The following is a 26,419-nucleotide window of genomic DNA, read 5'->3' on the forward strand; positions in this document are numbered from 1 at the left end:
CAGCTCATTCCCCACAGTTATTACCTTTTTGTATCTCCCTCTTAGATTGTAAGCTCTAATGAGCAGGGCCCTCTGATTCCTCTTGTACCAATCTGTATTGTAACTTTAATGTCTGCCTTCATTTTATAATGAGCTGTGCAAACTGTTGGTGCTATATAAATCCTGTATAATAATAATAATAATAATAACAGGTTGGCTTGTACATAGGAAGGGCTGCGTCCACTATAGCCTCCCAGGAGGCCACTCCAGGATGGGTCGAGGATGACCATTTCATCAAAATCCATTTCTTAGCATAGTGGGATATTAATACCTTAGTGTGGTGTAAACGTTGTTCATAAACCTGAACACCCAGTAGTGCTAGGGATGGAGAGAGCAGGAGGGTCAGTTGTAACCTAAGATTTATCTCCCCAAAAACCTCAGCCCAGAATTTCGCAATATAAGAGCATTCCCAAAACATGTGTAAATATGACCCCGGATGGAGTATACAAAGAGGGCAAATAGGATTTCGCTGGTTGGCATATTTAACTGGGCAGGATTGAATTGTAATTGTGATCCATTCAATCCTGCCCAGCGCACAGCTAGTTTTCAGAACAGGCTGTGTATGTGTGTGTAAAGGTGTTTTCTTCTTGAATAATGCTGTGATCTGTGAGGCAAGACATGGAAGGTTTGGAAACTTCCTGTAGGTGTGACTGGGTGGGATTGAATGATAATTAGGATGTATTCAATCCCAACCATCATCAGAGCTGTGAGGGAAGTTACATCATTTGCGGTCTGACAGTCTACAAAGGGAAGTGTTATAGACTCTAGCTGCTGCAGGAAGACTCTTTCCATTCCACAGCCACTATCAGCAGAATATACAGAGTGTCACATGATACAAAGTCACAACTAAACCCAGAATATCAGGGGATCTGCAGACAACAGAGCAACATGGCACAGCGGTATGCTGGGGTTGATTATTCCATTCAGTTCTAATGAAAAGAAAGTTGAAGTTCAGCTTTAAAAGCAAAGGAAAATTTGAAGTACTAATGAACAAGTCATTGAATGCACTGAGAGTTTTCATGTGAATTTTTTAAAGATTGTTCGTTTGAAACTTCTACTAGTAATTGTATGGTAACTGTACTCTCTGCCTTATTTAGTAAAGAGCTGCCCAAACTGCAGACACCATATAAATTCCTGATAATAACGGTATACCTTTAGGTATATATTTGTAACAGGATGTGAACAATATTGGTGATTTAAACAGTAGGAGCACCTTTTAGTGCTGTTAGCAGAATATGGAAGGGTTTCCACAATAACCTTGCCTGAAGCATTGTGTCAAAGTATTGAGGCTAATGTATTAAAACGGTCTGAGTGATTTACAGCCCCACTAATGTGGGAATTTAGTTCACAGTACTTTCACCTCTGATATTAATGTGCATGGAAACTCTAACAATAAATGTCTCTTATTTGCTTCCTTTTGGTCTGTTAGATATACAGTACTATTGAACGTGTTTTTCACATCTGTTCAACAAGTACAAAACATAGCCGTTCATCGAGCTAGAAATCTTGTGCACTGATACTTCCTGTATGCTCTGCCTCTAGAATGCTATCAGTTAGCATTGTTTCCTGCAATCTCTGTGTGCTACAAAGAACCTCCCTCTCTTATGGAGAAGAGAGAAAGGGGTTATGTATTTCTAACACAGTCCCTGTCCTGTGGTGACAATGCTTATCAGTACAGTTGTCACACTAGAACAGAAAGTGAGTCAATGGCAACATTGACAGGTTTAAAATAAAGAACAAAAAAGTGTGAAAGAAGAAAACGTATGCAGCGATCACATCTAGGGACTGGTAAGCTGCAACACTATCACATTTTGTTCTTGGGTTTAGATATGCTTTAGGCAGGCCATACACTGTGCAAAGTGTTGCTGGCTCCTGATGAAACTACCAAAACACGCTGGGGTGGGTGGGCCTTGAGGGCCTCCTCCTACCCGACATCCTTTGATTGAAAAGACAAAGGAGCTGGGTAGAAAATTGTTGGCCGAACAGTGGCTGCATCCATTAAAGAATATGTATTTCATATTCCTGATATATATGCCTGCTGTACCATGCCCTTTTATGAAAAAGCATCCCGTTCTCTTTGTATTGCTTCCTTTGTGTGAAATCCTTGCCAAAACTGACCACACTAGGAATGAAAGCACAGTGTGATCAGTTTTCTGGCTATGCTGAGAACTCAGCTTGCTCTCCTCCAATGATCAGACTTGTTCTGAACTCCATTGCACAGCCATTCACTGGAAAGACCAGTATGTTGCTGTTTCTCCCCCTCCAGCCCTCTGAGCTTCTTATGCAGTTGAGAACAGAGGATATGTGATAGTTAAAAAAAAAAAAGGCAAAATATGTATGTTTTTTATATGTATACACAAATATTTTGCCTTTCATTTCTATTTTAAACTGAATGGGTTGTTTTACAAGGTGAGGGTTCACATACACTTTAAGATGTTTGGGTATTCTGACAGCCCGTGCCATTGGCTGTCAGCATACAGTAGCCTGGCAGGAGAGTTCATTCATCTGTACTGTTAACCTTGTAGACATGATGAGATTATCAGATAAATTATCTTTTTTTTGTTGTTGCATGCTATAGTCTCATATCGAAAATAAAGAGGTTACTAAAGTTACGAGAAGACTCTGGTATGACAGAATACAACTTGGGAAGTGATGTATTGTTTAGTATTGTATTGTAATGTATTCTGTCATTTCCAAGCATGCGTGGTCTTGCTTTTCTCATTTTTTTCAGACAAATACTGTACTGGTTAAACAAAAATTGCATGTTCTGGTATCATACGAGAAACATTTTGGAACTGATACAAGGACAGAGCTATGCTGCTCGAGGTGGGAATAAATGCACCCTTCAACCTTGTGGTGCAGGTCCAGTCCGCAGCCTGAATAGGAGCCAATAGTACAAGAAAGGTTGACCGCACTCGCAGGTATGAAGCAGTGATGATTACTTTATTGAAGATATAAATCCCCCAAGATACATGATAAGGCATGAGACCTCTATGCAGGCATGGCAAGATTAACATGTTTCACAAATCAAGGTTTGCTTAGTCATAATCATAGTCACGTTATGACCAAGCGAACCTTGATTTGTGAAACGCGTTAATCTTGCCATGCCTGCATAGAGATCTCATGATGTCTTATGATGTATCTTGATGGTTTTTTATCTTCAGTAAAGTAATCATGACTGCTTCATACCTGGAAGTGCGGTCAACCTTTCTTGTACTATTGCTACTTGGTGTGATTGTAGCCGTATTAGTGCAATTGTGACAGAGAAAATTGAGTACTGTCCGTGATACTTTTTTATTTGCACTAACATACAATTTTTCAGGACAAGCTTTCGGGGAAGGCCTCTTCTTCAAGGTCCAAGCAGTACTGATTCACAAATTTTTGTCAAAATTCACAAAAATTTGTGAATCAGTACTGCTTGGACCTTGAAGGAGGGGACATACCCCGAAAGCTTGTCCTGGAAAATTGTATGGTAGTGCAAATAAAAAAAATATCACGGACAGTACTCAATTTTCTCTTGTACTATTGAGAAACATTTTGTGTTTGTCCCTTCAAATAATTTTGTATGAGCTGTCTCGATCGGCTCTCAAAAGATGTGTACTAATGATCAGATTATCGTATGATCGATTTGAAAGTGGTATTTTCTGATCATGTGTACTAGGCATTAGCGTGAATGGAAAAATCTGTTCGATTTTTTTTTTTCTTGTTGAGTCTGTAGCTCAATGAAAAAAGTCTATCAGTATAATACCAGCTTTACGTTTCCATATGTGGTCAGAAGCATAAAATCCAGGGAAAAGAGAAGTATCCATACTGGCCAAAGTTCCATTCTTTTGTTTTCAGGCCTGGTTTGTATTATCAGTAGGATAGCCAGAATCAGAGTACTTGTGAAGATTTATTTCCCCTAGTTTCTATACATAAGGCCCATTATCTGCCTTTAGAAAACAGAACATGAGACTAATGTACGCCCACTGGTTTGTCTTAGTCCAGACATTTTTCAAACATTTTTGTCCTCATGAGGCGGCTAGGCTGTCCCCCCCACCTCACCCATGAGTCACTGCTTTGACTGCTTGTCACACAGTGCGACACGTGTGCAGATATGAGTGTCAGCCTCATTCTAAAGATAATCGGCTGGCTGCATCTTATTTAGCATAGATCTTGGATAAAAATATGCAGACAGCAGGATAGAAAAATGCAGAGCTGTGGAAAGAAATCGCACAAAGAGGCTGATGGTGAAAAAAAGGAGGACAGAAGAAGAGTTGTAGGGGGAGGGAGGGCTGTGCAGCTGGACTGCTTGTTATGCAGACAGGATGTGAGACATACCGAGAGCCTGCTGTTCTGCACAGACAGCATTTTACACACTATCATGTCTTCTACATATGAGGTCACACCAGAAAGTGTGCCTGGCTGCAGATACTTTGTATAGTGTGGGCTGAAATATTGGAAAGCGTCTTTCTGTTATTCATCATTTTACAGAATGCCCTATATGCAGTCTAATGATAATGACACTGGTGCATCATGGCGTGTTATGATGATGCACAGTCTTGTGTTTTCAGCGCTATAACAGATTGACATGTATAGGTTTGCTCCTGAGATGGTTGCCTCTGATGACTATGAATTAGATGAAATTGCTATGGAAACAAGGCTTGTGCTGCCTGCCTCCCCTGATCTCCATGGCAACTAAAGCCAAACCACCATGCCAAAGCTTGCAGAAAACTGCACTTCTTTCTAGCTGGTCCTTTTTAGGGTGGCCAAATGAATCAACGCCGAGCTCTCCGCACCTTTACTAGAAGAATTTCAGATGTGTCCAAGGACAAGCTACTATTTGTTTAAACGTGGCAGATGTTTGTTACAGAGTGGTCTTTGTCCTCATGTGTAATAAGCAGTACACGTCGTGGTTTTTATTGGATACTTTCAATATTTATGTCTAGAAATGCAGAATTTTGACTTCTTACGCCATCCTGCTGTGAAGATGCAGTGTTGGATAGGATTTGGTTTGTGAATAAATCCATTACAGTGTTACCTTTGAAGTTCTGTCACCCAGATCTGATGCCAGTAAACGTCTCACACAAGGGCATGTATCTGAACTTTTTCCATTGACTTCATGTAGAAGGGGCTTAAGGGGCCTGTTTATTAATTAATTGCACTGCTTAAAAAAAAACAAACAAAAAAGACACATTTATAATTTACTGTGCTCACAAATGTTTTACTTGCAAAACAAACAAAGCAATATTCATATCATTGAATGGGGAAACAACAGTGCCAGGTGAAGGAAGGCCTAATCACATGGTGCATAAAATGCAGGCACAGTGTGGACTAAACACTGTAGTGTTCAGAGGAGAGTCCATAGTGATATGTGCTCTTCATTGTTAACAAGCTCCTATGTAAGACTGACATTAACCACTTCCTTACTTAAACCCCCCTCCTGCCCAGACCAATTTTCAGATTTCAGCACTGACGCACTTTGAATGACAATTGCGCAGTCATACAATGGTGTACCCAAATTAAATTTTTATCATTTTTTTCACACAAATAGAGCTTTCTTTTGGTGGTATTTAATCACTGCTGGGGTTTTTATTTTTTGTTAAACAAACAAAAAAGGATGGAAAATTTTGAAAAAAAAATCATGTTTCATAGTTTGTTATAAAATTTTGCAAACAGGTAATTTTTCTACTTCATTGATATGCGCTGATGAGGCGGCACTGATGGGCACTGATAGGCTGCACTTGTGTGCACTGATAGGCTGCACTGATGGGCACTGATAGGCACAGATAAGGCGGCACAGATAGGGACAGATAAGGTGGTACTGATGGGCACAGATAAGGCGGCACTGATGGGCACAGATAAGATGGCACTGATGGGTGGCACTGATAGATGGCACTGATGGGCACTGGTAAGTGACACTGATGGGCACAGATAAGATGGCACTGATGGGCACTGATGGGTTGGCACTGATAGGTGGCAGTGATAGGTGGCACTGATGGGCACTGGTAGGTGACACTGATGGGCACTGGTAGGTGACACTGATGGGTGGCACTGTGGGCACTAATGGGTGGCACTGTGGGCACTGATGGGTGGCACTGTGGGCACTGGTAGGTGGCACTGGTGAGCACTGGTAGGCGGCACTGTTGTGTACTGTTAGGTGGCACAGGTGGCAGAGATAAGCATGTTTTTGCTCACCTTGTTCGCGACCGATGTCCCGATGACAGCCGCTGGTGATCGGCTTTTTTTATCAGCGCAAGGAGAAAAAATAGCCGATTACCGGCTCTGTTTACATCACATGATCACCTGTTATTGGCTGACAGCTGATCACGTGGTAAGGGGTCGGGACCGACCCCTTACTCCGATCTGTGATTGATAGACTCGCTGATCACAGAGCGAGCTGCACGCTCCCTGCAGGGGGCGCGCAGGCCGCTTGAGAACGGGAGGACCTCCATGGACGCCCTCCCAGCAAATTAGGTCCGCGCTGTAGCCGTCTTTTGGCTATCGTGTGGATGGGAGATGGTTAGAGAATAATTCCAGGCATGGCTAGATTATACATAGTTAAATTGGTCCAGTTTAGACCAATGTAACTATGAACAGTATATACCATAACTGGTCAATGCCCCTGGAAACTGTAAATCAGTGATCTCCACTTCGTTCTGGGTCCCATGCTGAGTGGCTGCACTCCTGCTTACTGAACACAGGAGTTTGGCCACTTGGAAGGTGTGCCATTCGGAAAATGCTTTGCATTTTCTGAATTAATGCAAAGTGTTCTCTTATTGTGTGAGACGGGGCAGTGAGATCATACTTTCCACCTCCTCCAATCAGAAAATACTTAGTAAAGCATTCCCTGAATGGAGGCCATGCTGAGCCACTGACCTCCTGTGTTCAGAATGCATCAGGCCAGCCAGGACCCGAAGGCTAGTGGAGAGCACTGGATTCAGTGATTTCCAGCTTCCAGGGGCATCAGCCAGGGATGGTATATACATACAATGTTCCAAGCTGAACCAATGTAACTATGTATAGTATAACCATACCTGGATTTTTTCTTTAAGGAGTAGCTTAAAGTGTTACTAAATCCAGTAATATGAAAATAGTTAATCGACCCCGCCCCACAGTGCCCACAGCTACTAAATCTTCTATTTACATTAAAATACTGCCACTATATACCTTTTTGGATGATCTGTATACCACTGTTACATGATATCATAAGCTAGACAAAGTTTTCCATAATCAGTCCAGGCCAATTTTCAGCTTTCACCATTCTGATAGTTTGACTAACAATTACTTGGTCATGCAACACTGTACCCAAATTAATTTTATATGCCGGTCATTTTTTAGAGGCAGAGCATTCTATTGGTGATATTTAGCAATTACTTTCTTTATATATATAGATAGATATATATATATATATATATATATCTATCTATATATATATATAAACATTGTACTTTCTGTTATAAAACATATCATAAAAATGCCATGACAGTACAAACACCTCCAAATTGGCTCTTTTTGGAAACTATACACTCCAAGGTGATCGGATTTTTTTGAAGGGCTTAAAATACAGATCACATACAGTGGGAGGATGGAGAATAAGAGGTTAATGTGCAGATGTGCAGGATAAGGAAGGTGAGGGGTTAATATACAGATCAGATCAGAGACAGGATGGAACTGACATAGAAGGTTGAGTGGTGAAAGACAGTGGAAGGGTGGATGACACTGATCTGGTACCAGATAACTGGTACTGGCTGCCATCAGGAAGCTTTCTTTCCTTACACATCAATTCATTGGCATTGTACCTTTTGTTACTGTCCAGTGGACAGTACGTTCACAGTACAATGCTTGCCTATGTACTAGGGGTCATGCAAGCGCATTTAAAAAAAATGAAGGATTTAAAACTTCACCCTGACCTTAGGAGCACACTTCTGTCTCTTTATGTATAACCAATGGATGGCAACTAGTTAAATTTAAGTATTGTTACAACAACAGTTATTTAAATATGCACTCGCACTGCATAGTTGATGGTAAATCTAAGCACTTATTTACACTTGAGTGTTAGTGTTTTCAGTTGATTTCGAAGTGTTTATTTGCATGCAACAAATACGCATTTAAAATTGTATTTTTTGTTTGGTCAATAGAAAGTGAGATCATTTTTGACATCATATGTCATTGTCATCCTTGTATCTGCTTCCTGTTTTTTCTGTGTGGTTTTGTGCTATCGGAGCCCTTGATTCATGTTCGCTATACCTATATCTTACCAGGCTCTCTGCCACTTGCCACAGATTTTGTCATTGGCAGCACTGGGGTTGTAGAGATTTTTGTGGGCTTTCACTAGGCAAGTGAAAGTGTTATATTCCACTGTTTTGAGGTTTGTAGGATTAGGTACATGTTTGTTAGGTGCAAAAATGCATGACAAATACACTAAAATGTGTTGCACATTTTGAAGCACTCCCATGGAAGTCCATGGGCAAATATGCATTTTTCTGCCTGAAGAAAATTGTATTTAATTTTTTGCATGACAAGCGGCAGCATGATGCTAAGGTGTGAATGGGCACCATTGAATCTAATGGAAGTCTTCATGTTGATAGTTGTCTTGCTTTGGGCAATATGTGACAAATCACAAGGTGCAATTGGGGGCTTAAAGTGGAAGTAAAGCCCCACTTTCAAAAACTGTGAGCAGACAGGCCCTTTTTTGCAGAAGAGGCATGTGATGTCTCCTCTGCAATACAAGAATCCTCACTGCCTGCTTGCAGTCCACGTTGGAATGTACACCAAGCTGCAATTTACATTCTAGCACAGTGCTTGTGCCAGGATGACTGCAGTGCTATGTGCCAGTGTTCTATCTAAATAGCCAATTCATCAAGATCTCCAATTATGTCACTTCCGGTTACTGCAAACAATCAATAATTGGAGATTTTGATGACTTGCCATTTTGACACAAACCGGCAAGTGTGTACACTCCGGTATACAAAGACGTTTTGACACAACAGTGGGTAACAAGGAAATAGTTGTCTCCACCACGAAGGGTGACCATTTTGTTGGTTAGTATCAGAACAGACTAACAGTATCTGCTCATAATACCGTGTAATGGAATGGAATTTATACAGTTGCCAGTGTTGTGTCAAAACAGCAAGTTGTTGAAATCTCCAATTACTGATGGTTTACATTAACCGGAAGTGACGTAAGTGGAGATCTCAATGAATTGGCTTTTTTGACAGAACACTGTCATCTCTTGCTAGCCAGTGAAGACGGGCGCAGCCTGGCACCTGGAAGAAGCCAGGTAGAAGATGGCAGCATTGATGAGGGATTTTAGACTTTAGACATGTTAAAGGATAGATAAATATTGTGGCGTTTAGTTCCCCTTTAAAGAAGTACAGCTCAAGCTCGTTTGGCCGTACTTTTCCTGTGGATCACAGGAGTGCAGTTCATTCTGCATTCCTGTGACCCGTTTTCAGTCTGAAGCCCGCTGTCGGCTGACGTCACAGAGCCGATCCAAGCTCGGGAAAGATCGTGACAATGAAAGTCGGGTCCACCCATATTCCTGGACCGGCATGCCTGGACCCTGCGCTCCAGTAAACATAGGGGGTGAGGAGGGTTGGGGGCAGAGCAGAGAGTCACCAGCTCTCTGCTCAGGAAGCTCTGAGAACCGAGCGATCGGCTGAGTTCAGCTGAACTCGCACGATTTCAACCCGGCAATGCAGTCCGACTTTGGGAGGCGATTTGATAGACATCTGTGCGGGTTCCTGCACAGATGTCTATACAAATCGCCTCCTGTAGTGGCCAAAAGTAGTACAGGAACTCACACTGATTCGGACGGTGCCAATGCCGCAATAGCTGCCAATTTGGCATTCAATTTGACATGTCAAATCACATGCGAAATCGCTTCAATGTGAACCTAGGCTCCAAGAGCAGGGCTAGACCTCCTAATTAGGACACTAGCTTGGGTAACCTTGGTTCCAAGCATGGATTCCCTCACTTTGGAGGGATTTTCTCTTCCTGTTTTAGCTTGGGACAGGACGTGCAGGAAAATCTTCCCAATGGGAAACAGATGGACGAAAAAATGGCAACTGACAGGGGCAACCTCCCTTTTCTTTATACAAAATTAAAAAAAAAGTTTTGCCTGCATTCGGCTGCAAAGATGCAAGATCTAGGGCAGTCATTCTAAACCTAGCTTCACTCTGTAGCACATTACCAAAGTGGAACAAGCATAAAGGGGGTTAAGGCTTTTTGAGCTTCACTGGCTGCATGTTTGTTCTAGGTCAGTGACTGACCATGAAAAACTATTCAGCAACAGAGCTCCTGTTTTTCTCCCCTACAGGTACACTTTAAAAGGGTCACCACTTCCCTAGTTATACTCACATTACCAGTTTCTGCCTACACTGCTGTAAGAAAGAAGACTCATGCTGCGTACACATGAGCGGACTTTACGGCAGACTTGGTCTGGCGGACCGGACTCCGTCGGATAATTTGATTGTGTGTGGGCTCCAGCGGACTTTTTTCCCCAAAATTTTGATGGACCTAGAAATGGAACATGTTTTCAAATCTTTCCGACGGACTCGAGTCCGGTCGAAAAGTCCGCTCGTCTGTATGCTAGTCCGATGGACAAAAACCAACGCTAGGGCAGCTATTGGCTACTGGCTGTGAACTTCCTTATTTTACGTCATCACGTACGAATCCGTTGGACTTTGGTTGATTGTGTGTAGGCAAGTCCGTTCATTTGAAAGTCAGTCGGAAAGTCCGTGGAAAAGTCCACCGGGCCTAGTCCATTGAAAAGTCTGCCCGTGTGTATGCGGCATTAGTGCTTCCGGGGTTTCGTCTAGCAGCCAAACGCTAAGCTAAGCACGATCAAGTGATCGAAGAGGTGATATCACTGCTTCCATTGATGGCTTCAGCGAAAGCAGGAGCAGTGTGGGGTAGCTGATAAATTGAGTAAAACTGGGGGTGGGTACTTTAAAAAACACCCTTTCAATTTGCACTGAATAGTGAAAGTGACATTGTCTCTTTAAGTGGTAATGCAAGGACAAAGATGTTAACCCCAGGGCTTTCATCCTCCAAAACAAATGGACATTGACAGCTTCCATGATTTCTCCTGATGGATTGCATATGAACACTGCTAGTTCAGTTGGCTGTGTTTGAAAACATGATCACCTGCGTAAGATCAGCTCTTGCAGTACACTTCATCTTATACCAAAGTTAAATACAGAAATAACAGGATTATATTATATCTGCAGTTATAGTGCCATGAGTTATATAGCAGGAAGTGACGGCCCAATAATGTAAAAACAGGGAAGTCAAGGACACATGCACAGAAGCTGAAATAAAAATAAAAAAAATGGTACCTCTTTTTTTGTGTTTTTCTTTTTAGTTGCATCTTTTAAGGAACTAAACTTTTCCTGATAATGACTGCAAAAGGGAACACAAAGAGAATAAAGCAGCAGATGGTAAAAGATCACTTATAATAAGGGTAATCTGAGCAGCATACTAGTATCCATAGATGTAATAGAGTCCAGACCTTTGCCTTCCTGAATCAGTGGTGGAGCTATGGCCTTCTGTGTTATCCTAAAGCTATAGACCCCCTGTTGTAAAGAAGAGTAGAATGAAAGACACTACAGTTTAAAAAAAATATTAGTTACTATGACATATGGTAAGGATACACAGCTTTGGGAACAGAAAAGCCACCACTGATAGGAGAATATTTCAACTGTAGCATTGTGTATGTATGTATCTATTATACTAATACAGTAGTACAGTATAAGTACAGCAGTCTACAGTAGGTAGTTCGGGGCAGCAATCACCACCCTTTGGCTCTTAGCTAGCTTTTAGGTCAAATATCTTTTTATTCAAAGGTTTGAAATAGTATACACTGTAAATCGAAAAAACGTATAATAAGTCACAGATCAGAATAGTACGTGTCACAGTGTAAATATAGAAAGAGGTAGTAGACATCATCTTAAATTAACAACAACCAGGCCATGGTAAGAAGGTAAAGTTATATGTATGTATGTATGTATATACATACATACACAATGCTACAGTTGAAATATTCTACTATCAGTGGTGGCTTTTCTGTTCCCAAAGCTGTGTATATCACAGAGGAAATATCAGAGAATTCAATGTTACCAGTTAGGAAATGACAATAGGACGCCTAAACAGAAGTAATACCACGTGCAAGCATGTGGATGAAAAACAGTAGTGAACTCAATGTACTGTATATAACAGTGTTATCTTCCTACAAGGGTTTTTGGAGGTAAAGGCACTTACTGCAACATAGATAAGGTTCTGAAGCTATCTAGATCTCTATGGGCTTGCCAACAGGTCCACATAGTAAGGGTCTTTTTGGGGTCAATACTATCTTCAGATCCACTGCCATAATATCATTAAAGTGGAACTTCACTCTCTCAATCAACATTGGCTATTTTTAATCCATATTCTGCTAGTATTAGTAAATAGATAGGAAGGTATATTATATTTACTTTTCTTTAGTTACTTCCCGGTTTCTAGGCCTAGGCAAATAATGTCATACATCCCAGGGGTCTCAGAAGGGGAGGAGGGGTTTTCTCAGCTAAGCACACCCCCCTGCCGACTTGACTGAGCTATGGGCAGATGGATTCCAGGAAGTAAATGCTACATGAATCATTTGCCCTTGCTCAAGATGGCCACGGCCAGAAATGCTAGGGTGATGTTTTTCAAAGTGATTTTTTCAGCAAAATAAAGCATGGAGACAGATGGGATGGATGGGGAAGTTTGCTTTGAATATTAATGAATTAAATAGCAGTTTTGGTTTGTGGTGCTCAGATGCAGTGTAGTTCCGCTTTAACCACTTCCCACCCATAGGACATTATATGATGTCCTTAAGTTGAAGTATAGATATCTGAATGATGCCTGCAGCTACGGGCATCATTCAGATATCTATCTTTTCAGCCGGTAATTCTCTGTAACGTAAAAGCCATCCTATTGGCTATTCAGCCACTGCATGGCCTTTACAGGCAGCGGGAGGGGACAACCCTGTCTCCCACTGCCCTCCGGTGCCTCTCCCATGCGATCGGGGACCCACAGAATAGCAGCGGATTACCATAGAGCATTTTTATGACCCTGGGAGACTGGAAACAATGTCATGGCACTTCTGGCACTGGCAGATGCATACACTGCCAATTTTTTTTTTCCTGGAAAGCGGAGATCGAATTTTTTTTTCTCTCATGCTTTCCAGGGTAGAGGAGATATCTGGGGTCTCATTGACCACACATGTCTCCATAAAGAGGACCTATCATGCCTTATTTCTATTACAAGGGGTATTTGCATTTGTTGTAATAGGAATTAAAGTGATCAAAAACCGTGACAGTGTAAAAAAATAAAAATATATGTTTTTTTAAAGTGCCCCATCCTGTTGTGTCATGTTTGGGGGTTTTCAGTAATTTTCTAGCAATAAAATGATTTTTACATGTAGGAGAGGAATGCCAGATTTGGTCCTGCACTGCCACCTTAGAATTGGGTGCCAACTGTGACTTTCTGATTAGTTACAGCCAAGCCCCCTACTGCACTTGCACAAGATGCACTGACTGGATGAGACTGTCCCGAAGCCTCTTGGGATGTGTGATGCGATCCCAGGAGACTGCAGACAGGGAGGGCACACCCAGCAAACGTCTTCCTCACCTAGAAGAGGAATAAAGGAAGTGGAAGTACCTGCTGAAAAGGGTATTTGTTTCACCCCTGAAAAAAAAAAAAAAAATTGAAATGTGTAAAATGGAGAAGGGGCGCTGGGAATATGTAGTATGTAAAAGGAGCTTGAGGGTCTGCTTTAAATGTAGCCCAGATGAACATGTTTATCTATTAGGTACGTGGCCAATCTGTTTGAGGATTCACTGTGACCATGTTCTTTGTGGCTTTTTGTAAATCTTAAAAATGTTAAGAGAATGCTCTGGTGATTCATCCCAGATTTTGGCTCAGTCGTGGAAGTAGCTCTTGGAAAAACGGCTGTTCTTTTCTCCAGGAGCTATGTAATACATGTACTCTTGCAGGAGGTAAGGTCCAGACTGGACAGAAGCTGCTGTGTTGGCAGGGAGCTAGTCACACATAAACTGAGTCACTATGATGAATACCTATTCAGGACTCAGTGATGTCTGTAGTCATCACAGTCCAGGCAAATGTGGTGGCCAATACAAAAAGCATGTGAAGGTCCCCCCCTCTGTGTGTGAATAAGTGATATCCTGGAAGTCAGCTCTGCTATAGAATGGAGGTATGCATGATGAGTCAGGAAATTGTAAGTTCTGTTCATGTTTGCAGAAAAAGAAAAACTCTCCCAAGACCCCTTTCACACCGAAGACCACCCGCACTAGCAGTAAACCACCACTTGTTTTAGCGGCGCTTTACCGGCACTATGGAGTTAACAAGGGGTTAAAAGCGCTCAAAAAGCGCTAAAGCGCTTTGCAGGTGCTTTGGCAGCGCTGCCTATTGATTTTAATGGCAGGGGCGGTTTAGGAGCTGTGTATACACCACTCCAGCACCGCCCCAAAGACACTGCTTGCAGGACTTTTTTCGCCCGCGTGTAAGCACTCGGACTTTCACACTGGGGAGGCAGTTTACAGGCGCTATTTTTAGCGCTAAAGCACCTGTAAAGCGCCTTCAGTGTGAAAGGGGTCTAAAATTTTTGTTTTTACTGGTCATGGATCATAGTCCTATGATATTGATTAACAAAAAAACTAAACAACTGCTCTCAGGTTGTACATGCTGTATGCACTTTGGAAAGGTTTCCATAGTATTCATTTTTTTTGACAGTTTAGGTACTGAGAGGAAATGTCCTCAATAAAACATTATTTAAATCAGTATTAAAGTGGAACTTTACCTATAACAACTGTGCTGTAAGTTGCCTCCAGCATGGCTCCTGTTTCTTTTTGCTGGAGGCTGCAATTTTGCTGAAGCCCAGAGCCCCTGAACAGCAGTAAATCATAACGTGGAACTAAACCCACAGATTGACTGTTTAAAAAAACAGTTACATTCTTGGAATGCGAGGAATGCTGTCACATTTCCTTGTGTCCCCAACCAAACTGTCAAACCATCAAATGGCTTGTGTCATAATTGATCACATGTGCAGAACCATGGCAGTTGCAGATCAAACAGAAGCAGCTTTCTTGGCTGTAAAGCAGGGGTCTCCAAACTTTATAAACAAAGGGCCTCCTTACTGTCCTTCAAACTTTAGGGGGCCGAACTGTGGACTGTGGGAGAATAAATTGTCCTGATGTCCATGGAATTGAACTATGCCCCTCATTGGTATTAGGGGGAGTAATAATGCCCCATCGTTGGTATCAGAGTGAAGAATCTCTCATTGGTGTCAGTGTGAAGAATAGTGCCCCATTGTTGGTGTCAGTGGCAGGAACTATGCCCCACTTTTGCTGACAACGGGGGGGGGGAGATAATGTCCCAAGGGCCAGATAAAAGCAAGCAAAGCTCCTGATCCTGGCTTTGTTGGGCTGTCCGGCCAGCCTGCAGACATGCTGGCTGGTCGCTCAGGTCTCCCGGTGGGCCGCAGGATTGGGAGGAGTCCCCTCCGGCTGCTTGTTATTGCAATCGAGTGGCTAGTTAGCTGCTCTGATTGCTATTACAAGAGAGCCGCCTGTTAGCTCTAAAAGACGGCTGCAGGCATCACCCTGATACAACCACTTGAGGTCAAATGATGTACTTAGGTATGTGATTTGGCAGCAAGAAGATTATACAAGATCACCATGTGAAGGTAGAGAGAAAAAGTCTAAAAAAGAAAACAAAAGCCACCACATCTAATGATTGGTAAGTTGCAATATATTACATTTTTGGCTTTGTGTTTAATTACTTGCCACTTGTAGTTTTACTGTGGGGGCGAGCGGAACAGACAGGCCGGACAACGTAACTGTACTTCAATGCCTGCCTTCCGGGTTTGGAGCGTAAGAGTTATATAACCGCACAATTGCTAGTTAGAGTAGCACAATGATGAATAGCAGAAAAAAGCTAAGTCATGGGAGGGGGGGTGCATGAAGGAAAAAACCCTGGTCATGAACCTTCCGGAGGGAGTTCAGGTGGTTAATACCACTTCTTAAAGTAAAGGGTTAGAGCCTCTATCATGGTTTTTATTTTATTTTTAGCTTGCTCTCCCCTAAGATTTCCTTCACTTCCTGTCCTGGTACTAGAACAGGAGGTGATGGGGAAATATTTACAAAAGAGGTATGTATAAGAACAATTTACAACCTGACATGTTTTTTGAACCCTTGTATATTTAACTGGAATTGCATGTATTCCAAACTTTGCATTTATTGCTTAGGTTGATGTTACAGAAATTCCAAAATAAGACGCTTGGCAGGTAATGAAAATGCTGGCAAGCCCTCCACTTTCAGTATCTTTGTGAACTTACCCTCATACAGTTGGGTTTACCCAACTGAAAGGAGTCTCTAAGCATTCTAATCCTATTAAAATAGTTTTCTACCCTTAAATAAGCTTAATTCTAATGGTGACTCTTCATTCTCGCTGCCAGCAAGGAACACTTTATTTAGATGTGATGTATCAGAATGGGATGAATGGGAGCAGTTAAAAACAAAATCAAATATGTGGGTGTGTGTAAACACAAAGCCAACAGGATCTAAAATTTATAAAATGTATGGTGGAATTACTAGAGCATGAAAAGGAGTACCAAATCTCACCACAGGATGGACTGTGGAGACTTCATAGGCAGAGCAGTGCCAACGCCCTTAATCTACAAATTCTCAAAAGTACACCCAAGGGAGCCTTGCGGCTTCACAGCTGGTTCCCTACTGCGAATGCGTGAAGAGCGCTATGCTTTCTAAATGGCTTGGTGGCAGGGGAAGGAGGAGGGGGGCCGAACTTTCAGGTGATCTTGCTGCGGAAAAACAGGTGCCCCCCCCCCGAAAGGTGCCAAATGTGGCATCGGGGGGTTGGGGGCAGATATGCAGAACTTCTACTTTTGGGTGGAGCTCCACTTTAAGGAGGGCTGTACCAGTCCTGAGAAGTTTACTTAGTACTGCCATTCTCAACTAGGGTTTTGTGGAGACTTACGTTTCCCGCAGAGGTTGTTGTGGGTTTCTTCAGCTGTGGCTGACTGACTAACAGATGGTACATGCTTCCGGGTCCAGTTCCACTTGCAGAGAATCACACCAATGATCTTTTAGCTGTCAGTAAGAATAGGATTATGACTTCCGCTGTAAGTAGAGCATTCTTCCCACTAAGAGCTTTTTTCCCCACTGACCACCAATGTAAGACTTTCTTCCCACTAAACACTAATTTAAAGGGAATTCTTCCCACTAACCACCAATGTAAGTAGCGTTCTTCTCACTGATCACCAATGTAAGGGACGTTCTTCACACTGACCACCAATGTAAGGGGCATTCTTCCCAGTGACCACCAGTATAGGGAACTTTTTTCCCACTGACCACCAATGTACGGGGCTTTCTTACCACAGACCACCAATGTAGGATGCATTCTTCCCACTGGCCACCAATATAAGTAGCATTCTTCTCACTGATCACCAATGTAGGGGGCATTCTCTCCACTGATCACCAATCTAAGGGGCATTCTTCCCACTGATCACCAATGTAAGGGGCATTCTTCCCACTGATCACCAATGTAAGGGGCATTCTTCTCACTGATCACCAATGTAAGGGGCATTCTTCCCACTGATTACCAATGTAAGGGACATTCTTCCCACTGATCACCAATGTAAGGGGCATTCTTCCCACTGATCACCAATGTAAGGGACATTCTTTCCACTGATCACCAATGTAAGGGACATTCTTTCCACTGATCACCAATGTAAGGGACTTTCTTCTCACTGATCACCAATGTAAGGGGCATTCTTTCCACTGACCACAAATGTAGGGTGCTTTCTTCCCACTGACCACCATTGTAAGGTTCATTCTTCCCACTGACCACCAATGTAAGGGGCATTCTTTCCACTGACCACAAATGTAGGGTGCTTTCTTCCCACTGACCACCATTGTAAGGTTCATTCTTCCCACTGACCACCAATGCGCGGAGCAATCTCCTTCCTGATTTATTTCTGCAGCGTTCATATGAACCAAATACTTTTTTTAAGGGTTTCTCTGGGGTAAAAATGAGGAGAAAGCCTGAGTTAGTATAAAATAGATACAGCTACACAGAAAAATATTCAATACTCACTTGTATGGCGGCAAGTAGGTAGCACCAATCACAGTATGGAACCATTAATTACATTTATTTGCTTAATTCCCTCTAGTGTCCTTTAGAGTTGTTACAAAGATATATGTACTTTATTTCCTTTACTCTTCAGCCCCATCTAGTGGCCATAATAGGGTATTTCACATAATAAAAGAACAAACGTTTAGAGAAAAAAGTCTAAAGAACATTTGTTTTTGCCCAATTCACACAGAACAAATGTACATGTTGATTCAGTGGATGAATGGCTATGCATTGTTTTTTGTAAATAGATCCCTTAATGTACAGTATATGTTGGTAATACATCTGGCCAGGTCCTAATAGTGGCCATAGAATGGCAAATGTCTTAGGCCTCATTGGCACGAGGCGGACTCTGTTTCCACGGAGCCCGCCTCAGTCCGCCGGCTCAGCGGGAGATCTCTCCATTGATCTCCGCTGAGCCTGCGGATGACAAGTCCCTCTCTGCTCACTGAGCGGGGAGGGGCTTGTCAGGCGCTGCTGCTGCCTATGGAGGGATCGGATGAAAATGGACAGCATGTCGTTTTCGTCAGATCTCACCCGATCCGATCCGCCAGCGACGGATCTGGACGTAGGGACATCCGTCTGCTTTTAGCGGATCGGACGGGGTCGGATGTCAGCGGACATGTCTCCGCTGACATCTGTCACTCCATAGACTAACATGGAGTGCCCGTTCAGGTCCGCCGTCAAAACTGACAGGCGGGCCTGCACGGTCCGATCAGGTGAAAGGGGCCTTACTGCAAATTACCAGCTATGAGACATCCTATTTTGATCTGCTTGAGAACTGACATGTTAGTGGCCGACTCATTGAAATATGTGTTGTTTCCAGTGAAAATGAAATGACTGTCTATATGTGTCACATCCAGACTGCATTTAGCAACATATTGGACAATCTCCTCCCTATTCTTGCTCTGAGCAATGCATAGTTCACCTGAAGGTTATGTACAGTATATATATATTTTTTAAACAAAACTGGAGCATCATTGTAAACTCAAGCCACAATGGTTTTAGATGGAAATGCACAACAGCCTGGTGGGGAATCGAATCCTGTTCTGTTGTAGCGTTTATGGCAGAGCTTTAGCCTGGTTGCTGCTGGTGATGCTTGAATTGATGTCATTGCTTGTTTTCTGGACAGTGTATGGACAACCTAGAAAATGATAACTGTGTCTGGTGTAATTACTTTTCCTGTTGTTTTCACAATTTGAATGCAGCTGTGGACAACGTATTGTTCTCAGGTGAACTATTTTAGGCTAAATGACTATTACAGACATCTTGAAGTGTACCGAATTGGGATTACTGGCAGGAACTGTGAATAGGAAACCTCTCCCTGTGGAGTTTTATTATGTGGCTCTTACACAGCCATTTGTAAATAGTAATAGCAATTAATTTATACTTGTTGCTTAGACAGCATTCATTCATAGCACGGTTTATGATGAATGTGATGACACTGACTTTAACCACTTCAGCCCCGGAAGGATTTACCTCCTCCCTGACCAGAGCACTTTTTGCGATACGGCACTGCGTCGTTTTAACTGACAGTTGCGCGGTCGTGTGACGTGCCACCCAAACAAAATTGACGTCCTTTTTTTACCACAAATAGAGCTTTCACTGCAGGAAGCAGTGATTTCTGTCATGTCACTAAGCAGAATGGGGAAATGCCTTGTTTATAAAGGCATCTCTCCGTTCTTCCGCTCCGTGACACGATCGCGGGCCCCCGGCAAACATCGAGTCTGCGGGACCCATGGGGGCACAGACACGGAGCACGCGGCGCGCGCACCCACAATGCCGCGTCTTAAAGGGGACATAAATGTACGCCCATTTGCCCAGCCGTGCCATTGTGCCGACATACATCGTCGGGTGCTGGTTGGCTAGTGGTTAAGTATATAAAGTATTTGATCCCCTGCTGATTTAGTACGTTTGCCCACTGACAAAGAAATGATCAGTCTATAATTTTAATGGTAGATTTATTTTAACAGTGAGAGACAGAATAACAACAAAAATATCTAGAAAAACACATTTCAAAAAAGTTATAAATTGATTTGCATTTTAATGGGTAAAATAATATTTGATTCCCTATCAATCAGCAAGATTTCTGGCTCCCAGGTGTCTTCTCTACTGGTAATGAGCTGAGATTAGGAGCACTCTCTTTAAAAGGAGTGCTCCTAATCTCAGCTTGTTACCTGTATAAAAGACACTTGTCCACAGAAGCAATCAATCAGATTCCAATCTCTCTACCATGGCCAAGACCAAAGAGCTGTCCAAGCATGTCAGGAACAAGATTATTAAAAAAATAATATTTGTCTTTTATCTGAGACTTAACTAGATATGTAAAATTTCTGGAAAGTTCTTTCCATGTTTTTTTTCTGGAAAAAATTGAAATTTTACTAAATTGAAAGTCATTTTGTTACACTGGGAACGTGAAATACATTGTATATAAAGGTATTCTTTAAATAAGAGTAGAACTTATTTAGTAAATAAACTAAACTTGCTTTTTAACATTTTATTTTTCATTACAAATAGAATAACAAGGACTGTATATGTTAAGAACATTTCAACTATACATGAGAACCCCCCCCCTCATAATTTTTAAGCTTCCTGACAATATGTATTTTCAGTTATTGACAATGCTTATCCAGAAGCATTTATTGTTCTTGCCAGAGCTTGATCAATGTTCTCCTGATTCTCGGGTGTATATAAATAGCTATTATGCATTTTTTTGAGGCAATGGTTTGTAACACTTCCTTACTATAAGATGCACAAGCTTCTTGCAAATTTATTCTAGTCCTCGATTTTTAATTCCAGTATTTTTTTGTATTTTTTTGTGTCTTTAAGGGAACCCCTGGCATACAAGGATGTGTTTTGTCATTGTAGCATTTGGAAAATAATATTTCTCCTTACAATATTAGTAAATTGCAGCTTTGCTCTCAGCAGAAATTGCACTGTGGAAATGTTTCCAAACTCTAGATGTTGGCCTTATCATTTTACTGAGAGGAGAAAAGGAGAAAACAATGTACTGAGCAGACTATAGTGAAACATTATGCTGTGATGGTGGAGAACATCATTAGGAATCATTTAAAAGTTAAATAAGATAATCCAAGGTTAAAGAAGGTAAACTAATTTGTCAGACAAATTTACCCACTTACCTGTCAATTAAGGCCTGAGAGGATAAAAACTATTATCTACTGTATCCCAGCAATCACCCAACTGTAGGCGGTACAAGATGAAGCCCACAAGCAAACTAAACTGGAGCCTTTCCCCTGAAGTGCCCCTAGTGGCAGAAATGCATATTTCTCTTATTTGAGAACTGCATTGAAAACATTGTACAGTGTTACTTAAACTGTATTCCAGGATTTTCAGTCTTCAGCTGAGATAACTTACAATAATTAAAGGCTTTACACGTTATAACATTTGAATACAATGTCAAATATATAGTACTTGTCATTGTAAATGAACATATTCCATTTTTTTTTTACTTTTATTTCCAGGCCTTCACACCTTTAGTCTTAACACAAAGCTGATGGCAAATTTTATAGATTTGTTATATAACAATGAAAAGGTCAGCCCACCAAAAACTGAAATTTCATTTGTTATAGGGGGGGTATTTATATATAAAAAAAATTGCATAGCGACTGGGGGTAAAAAGAAATGTTGCCCATGCTAGTCAAATGTTAATTAGAAAAAAAATGGCCACTAGATGGTGCCAAGTACATAATACATTCCCAGTAAGAGCTAGTGGCCAAATACAGATTTTTTTTTTCTATTTTAAATTAATGAAAAACGTTTGTCCAGCACAAGAAGTGACTTAAAGGATCACTAAAGATATATATATTTTTTTAAAATAACAAACATGTTATATTACCTCCACTGTGCAGCTCGTTTTGCACAGAGTGGCCCCAAACCTGGTCTTCTGGGGTCCCTCGGCGACTGTCTCGTCTTCCCCCCGCAAGGACTCAACACCTTCATGTGAGCTCCCTCGCATGGTGTTGAGTGCTTGTGGGTGCGCTCCCGTGACACAGTCGGCGGCCATAGCCGCTCACTGTATCACTCGGCCCCGTCCCCTGGCGCGCGTGTCATTGGATGTGATTGACAGCAGCACAAGCCAATGGCTGCGCTGCTTTCAATCCATCCACTCTAGCCAATCAACGGCCAGGCTGAGCGGCGAAGAGGATGTCGGGGGCGAGCGCGGGACTTTCGAGGGGTCAGGTAAGTAAAACGTGGGGGGGGGGGGGGGGGGGGGGTATTGTCGGATGTTTTTTCACCTTAATGCATAGAATGCATTAAGGTGAAAAAACTTTTACCTTTACAACCCCTTTAATTACAATTGTATTATGCCCCATTTGCACAGAATGAATGTACATGCACTTTCACTGGGCAAATTACTATTGAAATTTGTTAGAAATAGCCCTGCCCAAGTGTTTCCAGGTAAATTCTACCTTGCTTTTTCAGGATAAATTGGGCTTTCATTTGGTGGTTAAAGGTTAATTGTTATCTCCTGATTTTGTTTTATTATCAAAGGAAAAATCAATCAGTTTTAACTGCGTATTTTATTACCAAGATCATTTGGATATCACAAGTGGTGCTGAAACACAAAAAGTGGGTGGAACATTCTTAAGTAGATAGGGACAGGGACAGATTGGGAAATTATAAGATGCAAAGGGCTTTCTGAGTCTTCATGGGTCTACCTGTAATGAACATATCCTTTTTTGTGGATTGGTGATTTAATATAATGTATACCTATGTTTATGTGTTTTTTTATATATGTATTAGTGTGATTAAAGTAGAATCTATTTTAAGCCCGCCCTGGCACAGTCATGTGACCCAGTGACTGTCAACCAGCAGGGGAATGGAGAGAGCTCCCGACAACAGCTGTAAAAGCTGGGAGTTATGGTGTCACCCATAGGCAACCATGGTGCGGGACATTCTCTCTCCCGGAGCCACTGCTGGCTGACACAGGGGAGCCAGTTCATGGCTTTAGCTGGAATTCTACTTTAAGTAAGTATTGTGTGTGTATAAATATGCAGCATGACATTGGAATTTTTTTTTTGTCTTTGTGGAGGTAATGTAAAATACAACATGGTACTAACTGTTGAAAACTGCTGAAAATGCCAGTACACAGCTGATTTATTTAGGTGCAAACAAGAAATAACATTTTATACAGCTGATGGTTGGCAGGGTAGAAGGGAATCCTACACATCTCATGTCTATGCACATCCTAGCTGTCTATATTGGCCACACAATCACATTTTTATAGAAGAAAAATAAATCTGGAAAACAGTTCAAAGAAATCGTTGCCTCCATCCAAATCATCATGTTAGGCTTATGTTCTCTGTTTCTGTCATATGAGGACAGTATCTTGTGCTAGCACAGTTTGCATTCCTGCCGCTGTAGAGCTAGATTTGTGACCTCAGTTCCCACTAGGGCTTTCTGCATGGAGTTTGATTGTTCTCCTAAACTGCCTTTAGTAAGTGTCAGTGAATTAGCTAGTTGCCTTCAGGGATAAGTATTGTAAAGTGCTGTATAATGTGTTGAACTGATATATTTATATGCAGCATAAAAGGTATAAAAAGTATTTGGGCCCTTTTGATACAAACCAGATGTGTTATTGTAACAGTGTGCTTTTTTGGGCCTATTTTACATCAACATGTAATGACATGTATTTTGTGATTAGACAAGTTGTAGAGCATAATTTTAATTCTTGATTTAACAGTCTTTAACCTTGAAATGTATTGGAAAAGAAGATACAATAGTGAGAGAGTGACAGAGCTGCTACACCAGGGGTCGTAAACCCTTGGCACGCATGCTAAACATGGCATGAAGCCGCATATATTTGACGGCACGCAAAGTTCTGGGACACCCTCCCACACATTAACAAGGCCAGCTGCTGGTTGCGGCTGGCTATACAGAGGGGATCAGGCTGTTTCATTCCCACCTCCTGCTCACCTCATTTGGCCGATTTAGCTGACATAGAATCTGATGTTCAGCATGACCGGATCTAGCGGGTGCTGTGTCTACCCAGATTTCAGTTGGATGTCTGTGCCTCTATACCTCACGTCATGCACAGGCAGGTGTTGGGCTCCCGGTCTTCTCTTCTCTGAACTGCACACACACAGTCTGGGCACAGGGCACTCAGCAGATATCGTTTTCCCACACAGCACATAACTGAGATTGCATTATTTTACAAACACAGTCACCATATGCACAGTATGTATTTGCCTGCTATGTTGCTGTTCTAATCTGTGAAATTCCCAGATCGGAACAGCAGCACAGCCGCAGTAGCCAGCTACATACTATGCAGATGAAGGCTGTGTTTGTAGCAGAATGCAATCTCAGTTATGTGCTCTCTGGGAAGCCAAGATCTGCTGAGTGCCCTTCCAGGAGTGGCCTCTGTCCTTTGCCTAGCTGACCCCTGTACACTGCCCTACTGACCTCATCCTCTGCCCAACTGACCTCATCCTCTATCCTGTTGACCCCTTCCTCTGCCCTGCTGACCCTGTCTTATGCTCTGCTGACTTATGTCTTGCGTACCCCTGTTGTTTCGCCTGCTGAACCCTGTTCTTTGCTCTTCTAACCCCTGTCCTCTGCCCTGCTAACCCCCGTAGTCTGCCATGCTGAACTCTGTCCTCTGCCTTGCTAAATTCTGTCCTCTGCTTTACTGACCCCTGTACAGTGCCCTGCTGACGCCTGTCCTTTGCCCTACTGACTCCTGTACACTCCCCTGCTGTCCTCCCAACCTCTGCTCTGTTGACCCCTGTACATTGCCCTTCAAACTAATGGCCTTTATATACTGCCCTACAAACTGCTGACCTCCCATCCTCTGCCCTCTGACATTGTTTACTGCAACCCCACATCAGACAGGCTAGATCTGCCTGCTCCCCTTTTGGACTGGTAATTAGCCAGCTATTGGGAACTACTAATTTAGAAGTGCGGGAATTGGGACTGATCTGAAGTGTGAAGGTGCAAAAATTGGGCTGATATGAGTTGTAAAGGTGCAGGTATTCAGGCTGAACTGAGGTTTGATGGTGCATGAATTGTGACTGATCTAGGGTGTAAGGTTCAGGAATTGGGGTGATCTGAGGTGTGAAGGTGCATTCATCTGGGCTTATTAGAGATCTGAAGGTGCAGGAATTGGGTCTGATTTGTGTTTTGAAGTATCAGAAATTGGGGCTGATCTGAGGTGTGAAGTGGCAGGAATTAGGCTAATTTGAGCTCTGAAGGTGCAGAAATTAGGCCTCATCTGAGATGTGAAGGTGCAGGAATTGGAACTGATTTGAGCTGTGAAGTGGCAGGAATTGGGGCTGATCTGAGGTGTAAAGGTGCAGGATTTGGGGTGATCTGAGGTGTGAAGGTGCATTCATTGAGGTTTATTTGGGATAATGCAGTGTTATGGTCCCTGCAGCAGCCTTGATGATGTCAGAGGACCCTAGACCGCTGGAGTGGAGAAGAGGCAGTGGTGACAGGTTTAGCAACCTAGAAACCTGCAGGAGTGGTGGATCGGGTATATAATAAGTGCTTTTCCATATCCCCCAGACTTAAATGAGCAGTTAACCCTTGCATTGTGGGCTCAGCCCCACTGCACAGTGGTCTTTTTAGCTTTACTGAAGTTCAGCTTTAAGTCCTAAAGCTGCAGGCTCCAGATGCACAAAAGCTCATTTGGCTGTGTTTCTCCTGTGGATCACAGGAGTGTAGTTTGTTTGGCACTCCTGTGACCCGTTTTCAGCTGTCGGCTGATGTCACAGAGCTGGTCCAGGTTCAGGAAGAATCGCGGCCATATGGTCGGGATCCGCCCACATGCCTGGACTGGCACTCAGTTCAGCCTCTTATCGAGCCGCTGAGAGCCTGAACCAACCACTCCCGCCTCCTCCACAGCCCAGTGCTTCAGTGAGCACAGAGGGCCAAAGCAGAGCAGTGAGAACGGTTCTTTTAGAGCCGGTGGGGGACAGATGCTACATTGGACTGATGCTGCATCCAGCTAGGTAAGTATGATTCACAAAAAAAAAAAAAATGAATCCCATACTTCTCTTTTAATGTATTAGGCAGAAAAATTGCATTCCACTGAACATTTCCACTGTATTTCAACGGGTGAAAGGCTGTGGTGGGAAAGTATCAGCTGTACAGTTATATCATGCCCAACAGTAATGTAAGAAATATAAGTTCTAACAAATGGCTTCTTAAAATACAAGGTATTTTTTTCTCACTTTTTAAAATACTTGTT

The 26,419-nt window shown here is 42.4% G+C and overlaps 1 protein-coding gene across 8 annotated transcripts in view; it reads left to right on the forward strand.

Moving 5' to 3' along the window:
- The window catches only part of NAV1 (neuron navigator 1), a 289,382-nt gene that overhangs the window by 59,739 nt on the left and 203,224 nt on the right, over positions 1-26,419 (forward strand). The window lies entirely within an intron of this gene.

The sequence above is a fragment of the Aquarana catesbeiana genome, linkage group LG02 (assembly GCF_042186555.1).
Source record: "Aquarana catesbeiana isolate 2022-GZ linkage group LG02, ASM4218655v1, whole genome shotgun sequence".
Taxonomy (NCBI): Eukaryota; Metazoa; Chordata; class Amphibia; order Anura; family Ranidae; genus Aquarana; species Aquarana catesbeiana.